The 12,342-nt window shown below is 31.0% G+C and overlaps 1 long non-coding RNA gene across 1 annotated transcript; it reads right to left on the bottom strand.

Annotated features, from left to right (window-relative positions):
- On the bottom strand, positions 200-8,346 carry LOC110265694. Its single transcript, XR_002351908.1, has 3 exons — positions 8,063-8,346; positions 6,786-7,268; positions 200-730 (listed from the first exon to the last, which is right to left on the bottom strand). It is a non-coding gene; the product is annotated as an uncharacterized LOC110265694 (long non-coding RNA).

Here is a 12,342-nt window from a genome sequence, read left to right on the forward strand (position 1 = left end):
ATTTATATGCATGCTTTGTGGTGTACAATCAACGAACGTTTGCTCTTCTGCTAATCTTTTTGGCGTTCTAGAACTAGCATTTTCAATATCAAAATTTGCTGAAATAAAACGTGGTGTAATTTTCGGGTAAGATTTTATAAATTCATAGTGGATATATCAACAATAAAAGATTGATTTGAAATTGAAAAGTACCTTGAAATATATTTTTGAATAATATAATAAAGTTCATATTTGATATATTGATAAAAGTTATAATATTGATGAGAAGTAAATCTTAATTTTTTATTTTAAGAAGGAAATCGTTTTCAAATTGAAAAGTAGAGACAGACAATAGATAACTCCTATGCTACATTGCTATCTAACAATTTTTTGTGATGCATATAATTTTGGCACTTTAACTAACAAATCTAACTTTGTTGGTGAATTAAAAGGAAGAGTACAAAATTGTGTTCATAAGAGAGCCATAACCCCAACGGCAATAACATTAGTGAGGTGCAGTGCAAGTGACACACGCCGAAGCGTTGACGGAGGAGCAACATATGACGTCATCCTATGTCAGATACGATGCCGCCACGTGGCAAGATAAAACCGCATGTAATTCGTGACGTCAGCCGTTTGGATGTTGGAACCAACCAACTAGGGCGCTGTCATGTTGTGCCACGTAAGCAGTCAAGCTTTCCGAGTGATTTCCGTCATGGCTGCGTTGGAATTTGGAGCACACTAGTCCCACCTAATAGGCGGTAAATTCAGTTATAATTATCAATGGGATTTTTCTAGAGAATTAATTTGGGATATAATCAATTATAATTAATTAATTAAAAAAATGTTAATAAAATAAATAAATGAAATAATATGTTTTAAATATAGTTTTATAATTATTAATAATGTAATTGTCGTGAAAAACAATTTAAATTCAGTTAAAACATTATATGTATAATTATTAAAAATATTGAAGATAAAGTGTCCGATTAAAAATATTGAGCATTCATATTCTTCCAAGATTAGATATCATCACCAATCGAATTCGGTTCCTTTCGTTACGAAAGCAAATACGCTGTACATACCCCATTAAAGTAATCAAGGTTCAAAGAGTAGTTATTTTCCTTTCTTACTCTGGACTAGGTTAAACCTATAAGATATAAAATGCATAACATGAAGTCCATATGGCGTATAGTATAATATAACATGATTATCAAATTAAAATTTAATACGTCAAGCATGACATGGTGTAACTATATCTAATTGCCGATATTATACTAACACTGTCAGCTTAAAAAACAAGAAGAGAACAAGTGAAATTTCGTTTTCTATATGAGGTATGAGATGATGAGTATGCAATGAACGAAACAAAACAAAAAGCGGCATCTAGTTTTATAATTGTATAGTTTTGCTGATCATATTCCTATTTGAACCGATTATGTATCAGCTAAAATTATCATGTAGCATGTGGGTGGAACCCATCGTCGGTAGAGAAGTGTTCTTAATTGGTGACAATGACATGGAAAGCTTATTCTCAATCCTCAACGTTTATTCCATGAATCTATGGTTATAAAAAATTACAATGACATATTCAATTTTATTGATCATTATTTATATTAGATTTTATCAAAATTGAACATGAATATGCAATCATTCCAAGTCTTATAATTAGTAGAACTATTATCTCAAAAAGTAATCATAACTAAAATGATTTGGGGGAAAAAATAAAAAAATTATAATAGCTCTTGTTTATATAGATTTAGAAATCTGTATTGCTTAAATTTTAACTCATTTACTCTTTAAATCCAATAATGTGTTTTGTTAAAAATTATCCAAATAAAAGTTGGATTTAACTAGTATATATCTCTAATTAAGCGCAAATATTAAGATGATTAATTGAAAACGTTTTTATAGAAAATGTGTGAAAAGTGAGCTCAAAGAAGTGTTTCTTTGTATGTTCTCATAGACTTGAGAGAGAGATGAACAAAAAAAGAAGAAAAAATTTGGTAAAGGTGATTTTCATTGAATGAATGAACTTCAAGAAATTTACAAGCTATAATATCTATTTGTATAATGTACAATTATTAGAAATAACTAATTACAACTGTGATTCTATAATTACAAATTTACCCTCTAATAATATTAAGTTTGTTACAATCAGAGAATTAACTATGAATGTGCAATTAATAACTAATAGCAATAAATAATAGAATTAATTATGTTATATCCTTCCGCAAGTTAGGAATGAAAAAGAATGAAAAAAGATCAATGATGACTAGTCATGTGATATCCTTCCATAATCTAAGAATGCCATGAACATTTGTCAGTCCCAACTTGAGATAGAATTTGGAGAAAGATTCAAGGGGCAATGGTTTAGTGAGAACATTCGCAAGTTGTTCTTCACTCTTAATGGGCAATAATCTGGTCAGTCTCATTTGAACTTTTTTTTCGTATAATATGACAATCAACTTCAATGTGCTTAGTCCTTTTATGAAAGATAGGATTAGCAGTCAAGTGAAGGGCAGATTGATTATCACAGTAGAGATTTATAGATTTTGTAAGAGGCAATTTTAATTCAGTGAATAAATTAAATATAACCATTGGGCTTCACAAGTTGCAGAAGCAAGAGCTCTATATTCAACTTCAGTGGACGATTTTGCTACCGTTGCTTATTTCTTACTCTTTCATGAGATGAGTGCTGATCCATAGAAAAAATAATATCCAGAGACTAATCTTCTGGAATCACTGCAAGACGCCCAATCAGAGTTGGTGAATCCAACCACATTGTTGTCTGAATGAGAAGGAAATAGGAGACTAGTTGCTGGACAGCCCTTGAGATACTTCAAAATTCTGATGGCAGCACTCATATGATTCTTCCTGGGCTGATCAAGGTACTGACTTAATTTTTTCTCAATAAAACAAATATCTAGTCTTGTGTTGGTTAGGTATAAAAGCCTTCAAATTAATTTTCTGTATTCAACATAATCAGCTAAATCATCAGCATTGTCTTTGCACAGTTGGTAGTATAGTCCATAAAAGTTGAGCTTGGTTTACAATCAATCAATCCGTGATCTTTCAACATGTCTAACACATATTTTTTTTGGTAAATAACAATCCCTTTAGAAGATCTAGCTACCTTCATACCAAGGAAATACTTTAAATCTCCCAAATTCTTGATTTTGAACTTGCTATCAAGAATGTGCTTGATCTTATTGATTTCTGCCAACTTGTCCCCTGTCAAGACTAGATCATCTACATATACCAAGATGATGGCAATACCATCATTGTTATACTTTGTAAATAGAGAGTGATCAAGTCTTGATTGAGTGAAACCTGCCTCATGAAGAACTGAACTCAGTTTGGTGTGCCATTGCCAACTAGCTTGTTTTAAGTCATACAATGATTTCTTTAGTTTGCAAACCAAGCCGTTACCATTTACCTCAAGACCGGGGGACAATGTCATGTACATTTTCTCATCTAAATCTCCATGTAAGAAGGCTGTGTTTACATCAAGTTGTTTGAAAAATCAGTCTTTTGCAGCAGCAAGTGATAGAACCACCCTTAATGTAGTCATCTTGACAACTGGACTAAATGTGTCAAGATAATCTACTCCGACAACTTGGGTGAATTCTTTGGCAACAAGCCTGACCTTGTGCCTTTCAATTGTGCCATCAAAATAAAATTTGTTGCGGAACCCCGTTTACAACCAATTCGAAACTTTCCTGCTGGCAAATAAGTGAGTTCCAAAGTTTGGTTCTGCTTAAGTGCATCTAGCTCAGCTTTAATAGCACTTCTCCAGCACTGTTGAGTTACAGTATCCATGTAGTGTTTTGGCTCAAGTGTATTTGTGATGTCTAGAGAGAGGTGTTTAAAACTGTCACTCAAATTAAAAAGAGGCACATGTAATGGATATCTGGGATGAGTAACTAGAGCAGCAACTAAGTTTATGCAATGATAATCTGCTAAATATGCAGGTGCATGCCTGATTCGAGTGGATCTTCTAAGGAATGGGTTAGAAATTTTTACTGTGACATTAGCATTATCTTGAGTGTTTGAGAAAGATGCAGATGAAGATGTATGATAATTATCATTATTTTGAGTGTTTGAGGAAGATGCAGATGGAGATGCATGAGTGATATCATGAGATGAAATGCTAAAGTCAGAATTATTTATTTCAAGTCCTAATTATAGAGGATTTTCAGGTGGATCTATGCTATCAGTTCTAAAATGTATATAATTCTCAACAGGAGGTGCAGATATATGAGTGATATGTTGATAATTTGGTGATGAATGATTGCTGTAATTAAACAAATTTCTAGATTTATGAGAATTTTTTTGTGTGATTTGAGTTCTTGTCAATGAAAGGGAAATGATTTTCATAGAAAATAACATTTCTTGAAAGAAATATTTTTCTCGATGGAAATTCTAATAAAAGATAGCCTTTAGTTCTTGCTTGATAACCCAGAAAACAGCATTTCGAAGTTATAGCATCTAGTTTAGTTCTTTTTGAAGTTAGAGTACTTGCATAGGCAAGACAACCAAAGATTTTCAGATGTGAAATATCAGGTAATTTTGAATGAAGAACTTCATATAGAGAAGAATTTTTGAGAATAACACTAGAAAAACGGTTGATGAGGTGTACTGCATACTTAACAGCATAGCTCCAAGAACACTTTGGAATGTTTAAATAAAACATAATGCTGCGGTTAATTTATAATATGTGTTAATGTTTTCGTTCTATAATTTCATTTTGTTGAGGTGTCTTAACACGAGGTTTGATGTTCAATTCCATTAGAATTGTAAAAAGAAAGCATCTTAAATTCTGGTCCATTATCTGATCTGATAGCCTTAACAGATTTTTCAAATTGGGTTTTAACCAATTAAACGAAAGATTTAATCAAGTTTGATGTTTCAGCCTTATGTTTCATTAGAAAAATTCATGTGAATCTACTTTTATCATCAACAACCATTAAAAAATATTTATGGCCATTAGTAGATGGAGTTCCCAAAGGCCCCCAAATATCCATATGAAGCAAATCAAAACAATTGGTTGCCTTACTAGAATATAAAGGAAATGGAAGCTTCTTTTGTTTGCCAAAATGACAAGTATCACAAGGGATTTTATTAAAATTCAAATCATAATCTGTAAGATTGTATTTTTGTTTTATTACAGCAAGCCTATCCTCTGGTATATGACCTAATCTAGTATGCTAAATGTGCGTAAAATCTGTGCTATTAATGAATAGTGTATCTCACACAAGTTAATCCAACCTACAGCATAAGTGTTACAATGTTTCCATTGTCTAAACAGAGGATCAGATTCAAGTGAATTTTTAATCATTCTATCAACAAAGTCAAATTTGTTTTTAGATTGTAGAGCTAAAGTCAATGTTCTACACCAGTCACCATAATTTGAGCCATTGATAACTATAGGAGTTATAGGAATACTAGGATTTTCAGACGGATGAATGAAGTAAGTACTTGTCTGATCAATGCTTGGGTTTGAGGTTCCATTGTTGCGTCCAAGCTGAGCTGAGATTTGGTTGAGAAGAGCAACTACGCTACTAGAAATTAGTATTTTTCGAACGAATTTTGAGACGAATTTGAGATAAATTTCAAATAAATTAGAGACAAAATTTTTTTTCCAAAAAAAATTGAGACAAATTTTTTTCGTCCCAAAAATCCTTGTTGCTAATTTACATTTTGTTTGAAATTTCGTCTAAAATTTTTTTCAGACAATTTTGTGACGAATTTCGAATAAGCATTTATTTGCTAGATTTCTAAATATTATGATGTATTTTAGACGAATTTTAGATAGATTAGCCAACATAAAGACAATGTATTTCAAACAAATTTCAAACAAAAAATATACTTCATTTCAGACAAATTTCTAACGATTTTAGTCAAATATAACAGATTTTTTCGAACAAATTTTAGACAAATCAAATATTTTTTCGATTAAATTTTAGACAAATTTAATTTAATATAATTTACATATTTCAAACAAATCTCATACAAAATAAAAAATTATTTTTCACACAAAATTTTTTTATCCATAAATGTAATCAAACTAAAATAAGAAAAAAATAATTAAACTAAAACAAAGAAAGTCCTTAAAAAGGTCACAAATTATGAATAAATTAAAGAGGAGTGTTAGGGGGCAGCAGATTTTGTGAATTGTAGCCATCAATAGTGTATTTATGGTGTAAGATTTCATCTAATGGTGGAGAATCACTCATTTTCCTTTTGCTGGCTAAGTGCTAGCCAGATTTTAATAAATCTGCTGGCCCCCTAGACTTTCCCTAAATTAAAATGTATTAACTAATTCACCTAAAAATTTCTTAATCTAAATAAGAAAAAACATATATTTCAGATATCAATCACTCATGTTATCGTTCTCATCGTCACTAAAGCCTGTCCCAAGCTCATCTTCCACAGGAACAAACAAGATTGAAAGAAGTGGGAAAGTCAATTTTTCATATAAAGCATGAGTGTCTTTTCAACAGAACTAATTCTTTTCTATTGAACTTTTAGCTTACCTCTTTGATCTTTTGACGTTTACTCAGCATCATTCAACTTAACTTTTTACTCTTTATTAATCATTTCTTTTTCTTTTGCCTTTTTTTTCCACATGTGAAGTTCTTGCTCAACATTTAGATCGTCTTTTTGGATGTCTCTAAACAATCTTTGGAATTTATTTTTAAAAAAATCTAAATCAAAAGAACTTAAATCAAAAACAACTTTTTATGAAAAAAGCACAGCTCATAATAAGAATAAATACTAAAATTAAATTATTTTTATCTTACCATTTTGCGTGCATGTTCACTCATAGATATAGAACCTCTAGTGTGTATGGAACTTTCATTCTGCGTGCATATTCACCCAAAAAATTAAACTACAATTTGATTTAAAATCTTATTATTTCAAATCATCTATTGATTACATGAAAATTAAGCATTCAGAAAATATAATGCTAGCTAATGATAAAAATTTGTAATCCGTGATAGTACAGATTTCATAGATTATACTAATTTATACACATATATTCATGTATATATATAAGTCTTATTGTATACATACTTTTAGAAGAAATGAAAGTGGTCCATTTTTAAAATCTGTAAGGTAAAAAATGATATGTATATATGCATGGTTTAACATTATTGACTACCAGAGCTTAATTTCTCAACAAAATTACAATAAATGATGAATAATTGCAATATAGTAAAAATATATCAATGCTTGATCTAGCAGATATATCTAACTATGCTGAAGAAACTGCAAAGCATATCCTGCAATTGTTAAAATAAATTAACAAAATAAATATTCATAAAATAGAATTATACGAAGATAGTGTATGTCTTGAAAAAAGAAACAAAGCAAACAAATGCATAAATTGATTATTTAAACATAGTACCTTATGATTCATTATTGCGAAATGTCAAACCACATTAACAGCACAAAATACAAACTAAAGTTGCAACTTACATGGCTATGAAAAACAACTCTAGAAAGAATACAAGAGTTAGTTGCCTGAATTAGTTTTCTAACTGCCAAACAGAGTCCATCTACTATAGCATGAAGAAGCTTATTGCATAAATTATTTTCTTAAATATATTAAAGATATTTAAGGCATTTTTTCTTGACTATTCAGTTAGGGATCAAGCCATAACCAAAATAACATTCTGTCACTAAAGCTAAGGTTCATGAGCATTATACTCCTAACCTATTCCAAATTCAGCAAAATTCCTTGAACCATAACAAATCATTAAAGAACCCAAACAGTTCCAGTCATTCGTTCCAAAATCAAATTGAACAATCAGGTAAAAGAAGACAAATGCTCAATCGGATTTAAATTGCTTTAAACAACAACTACAAAGTTTGAAATTAAATCTAGCAAGCGGAAACAACAGCAGCCACACACGAATTCTACTTGAAAAGCCAAAGCTTATTCAATCACGCCATTTTGTTTTTGGAACTTAGAGTTAAACTATAAAATTCAAGAATCTAACACAATGTTCAAGAATTCGAAATACGATGCATAGAGAGCAAGAACATTCGGTGGGGAGAGAGAGAGAGAGAGAACTTAGCGTAATTGCAGAGCTCTTTGAGGAGGAGATAGCAGAGAACGATGAAGTCTGAACCAACGAACCTGCGAGCGCAAAGCACGAGAGAGGGTGGAGGTCGCCTGAGTTGCGAGGTCGGAGACTGGCTAGAGTGCGACCCAGAAGATCGATGGCAGCCACAGGTAGGAGAGCAGTGTGAGTGAGTGAGGGCCGGCTCTCTGTGAACTGTGAGGCAGGGCATTTTTGAGGAGGAGATAAAAACTGAAACCAAAAAGGCGGTTTTGAAATTGAATTTGGCTTTTAAAATTTGGCTTTTTAGCACCTAGTAAAGATTTGGTTTTGAAACAACTACATATAAAATTTTAAAATTAAACTATATCTAATTTTTATTAATAAATTAAAAAAATAAAATTATAATATTGGTTTTACATGTGTGACGCAATCATTTAATCAATAAATAAATTAGTATATGAAGTTATACTAACATATATATAAAATCTTACTATATGGATTGCAATAGATTTTTCTTTTGAACAAACAAAAATCACATTATTATTCACATTGTTTAACTGCTAATTTTGTTTTTCTGTCCAGCTTATTCATTAAGATCCACTTGCTAACGAAAGAATAGATAAAGTAATATTAAGAGACACAATTTTGTTTAAATAAAGTAGAATAGAAATAAAAAAACAAAACGAGTGAATTTTTGCAGATAAATTGTCTATAAACAAATTAATTAAAAACAATTAGAATAAAGACTTGTTTTTTTTGGGAATAATGTTAGATTAAATTTATGAGATGCATATGATAGAGTTATGAACAACCGATTCTTCAATTAAATCATAGACAAATTTAAAATATAAACAATATTTTTATACTAAATATTATAATTTCTCAATAAACATATGAAACCCGTTTGAAAATTGATGGACTTTCATACAAAATTTATAAATGATGTTATTTTTGTCCTAAATTTGTGGAAAAATTTTTTGGCTACTTCAAAAGGTTAGCTATAGTAAAAATATTTAAGACTAATTATAGACAAATTTGAGATAGAATTAACATTTTTCAAAATGCGTCCCAAATCCGTCTGAAGTTATTGTGCATATTCAGATGGAATACGAACAAATTATAGTTTTTGTCTAAAATGTGTTGCTAAATCTGTATGAAAATTTTGGCGCCATAAGAAAAAATTGGCGCCAAAATTTGGGACAAATTTTAGGCAAATTTAGAACAGAACCTCTCCTAAAAGTTGTTCAACATTTGTCTTAAATTTGTCCGAAATTAAAAAGTCATTCAGACGGAATAAATTCCATCTGAAATTTTTGTTTGAAAAAGTCCTATTTCTAGTAGTTAAAGCACAATTAGCTACGGCACTAAAAGCGCCTGGGTTCATTCTCGATTCTGAGTTGTTAGCATCCATGTTTCAGGATTCGCAGTGAGAGCCAATCTACGAGCGACCCAATAAAATTTAAAAATCACGTCCTCGATCTTCGATCTTCGAACACTCTCGTCACACACCACCTTGATCCACGCTCACCGCACCATGTGAAAAGTGAGCTCAGAGAGGTGTTTCTTCATGTGGCCTCATAGAACTGAGAGAAAGATGAACAAGAGAAGAAGAAGGAATTTGGTAAAGGTGATTTTCATTGAATGAATGAACCTCAAGAAATTTACAAGGTATAGTACCTATTTGTACAATGTACAATTATTTTTGTTCTCACTTATAACAAACTCTATCAGAAATAACCAACTACAGTTGTGATCCTATAATTACAAATCTACCCTCTAACAATATCAAGTTTATTACAATCAAAATTAACTGTGAATGTTCAATTAATAACTAATAGCAATTAATAGTAGAATTAGTTATGTGATAAAATGTTAAAAGTTTACGATTTCAATTTTTGTATTTATTAAAAAATATAAATTTTTATTAATAGTGTTTATGATGTTACTTGAAACTAAGGTGAAAATGGACCTGGACATGAGGTCCAAATGCTATTGGATGAGAGTTCTTATTTATTTTTCAGGACAATAATAGGAATATTTGCAAGAAATTTTGACGTCTAAGTTAGCAAGAGTTTAAACAGATTTTATAGAGTATTTAAGTATTTACAGAGTTGTAGATGTGACTATTCTTTCTTTGGAGATGACTTTAAATGATTATAGATGGTTATTCCCTTATAGAGTAGAAAATTACTCCTATATGTTGGGTTGGTTATCATCTTAATGATGATAACCGGAATAATAGGGAAAACATTTGGCTTGCTTCCCAAGTCAAGTCGAATACGAATTATAGAGACCATATCTAAACTAGTCCGACCCATGTGGAGAGGCTACATGGATTGAGTTCGACATTATTAGGCCGACTTTGTACGACCCAATTTCAAAGGTAGCTTGTCTTGTTAGTGAAAGTCTAATAATATTGAACCCAATTCATGTGGTCTCTTCCATATTATGGAGCGGATTGACTTTATGTGCTTAATTTTAAAAGTTGTTTGTCTGCTAGTAAAAACGTGAACTGGACTTATGTTTAACAAGCTAAGTTCAAGTATGAACTGACCGTAATATTAATAAAAATACTTGTCAACTAAATCAATTTGAGTTGATCGAGTGATTAATTCATTTGTATGTTTAAATAAATGTTAGAGTTTAAATTTTGTTTTGTACATACAACAATTTATTAGCTAAGTTTAGTTTTTTAGATAAAATTTAAATTCATAGTAAATTAATCTTTGATCTGTTAAATTAAAAAATATCTTGAGTAAAAAAAAAACTTGTTAACTAAAATCCATTAAAATTTAATACAGTATAACAATTCCTTTGAGTCTTTACTTTTTCTGGGGAGACTAATAAATAACTAAATTTATTCCATTGTTGCAGAGTGAAAAGGATAATATCAAGAGTAGGGGTGTAATCAGTTCGGTTTGGTTCGGTTTTGAACCGAAAACCAACCGAACCGACCTGTTTGGTTGTGAAGTAATAGCAACCATTTGGTTTGCTGCTTTCTGGACAACCAAACCGAACCAAACGCGGTTTAGTTCGGTCGGTTTTTTCAATTTTTTAAAACCTAAACATCAGAATTTCAATCACCATAAAATGAAGTTTAAAATCCTCGATAAACTAAAATAACAAGAGTATATCACATTCAAATTCAATACAATTTCAACTTGTCCCAACGGTTAAACATAAAAACTTGTACCACGGACTTAACATTTTCACCTCCAACTTCAGGCGTCGGTTCATTGGGCTGTTCATTGCTTGTTGACTGCATATATATAAACATAACAATGAACAAAAAATACAGCAATTTATTGAAAAATTAGCATTCAAACTCAACAACAGCACCAAAAATAGTTTCCAACAACAAAATCAGCATTCAAACTTGTTCAAAAATATTATTTCCAGCATTTAACAACAACAAATTGTGAAGCATACTATAAGTTTATGAAACAACAACAAATTAATCCAACAACATACTAAATTTATCCAGCAAATTAATCCAACAAATTAATCCAGCAACACACTAAATTAATCCAATATAAATAAATTCAGCAGCAAGAATATCTAATAACTTGCAATAAATTGTGAAAAAACCAAAGATCAGGGAGACAAAACCAGTCTTGAAGATTAATCAAAGAGAAAATGCAATTATGATTCAAGTGGCCGGACAGTGGCTAAAGTAGGAAAAAACCTTTGTAAGCGCCAAATTTTTTTATTTTGGTTATATGAGTTAATATTCGAAATTGGAATCTTAATTGATATAATATAAAGAACTAAAAATTTAATAAATTAAATCAAGTGGATTTATAATTAAAATTGTGATAAGAAGTATATATATACAAAGAGGCAAGTGAAGTCAAGTCAAGTCAACGATGATATATATTGGTAGCTAGCTTCTTCAATTTGTTGTTGTTACTTCGTTGATTCCTCTTCTCATTATCAGAGCTTTTAATGAAAATATGGACAAATAAGAATGGTAGTTGAAAACTTTAAATCTAAAACATATATAGTATCGTATGGTTGTGATTGTGTGGATCATATCGGTCATACAAACAGCAACAGCAACAAATTTTCGATCATCCCAGCAACAAGAACATCTAATACGTAATAACTTGCAACAAATTGTGAAAAAACCAAGTTATAAACCTCAAAAGACGACATTGTGAGTTGCAGGAGAAGGCTCGGACCAAGGGTTTGCTCGCCAACGAAGAGGAACTACTCGGCGACGGAGACTGCTGCTCGGCGATGGGGACTGCTGCTCGACGACGGGGAAGAACGGCTCAGACGAAGATCG

This window comes from Arachis ipaensis, chromosome B08, assembly GCF_000816755.2.
Source record: "Arachis ipaensis cultivar K30076 chromosome B08, Araip1.1, whole genome shotgun sequence".
Taxonomy (NCBI): Eukaryota; Viridiplantae; Streptophyta; class Magnoliopsida; order Fabales; family Fabaceae; genus Arachis; species Arachis ipaensis.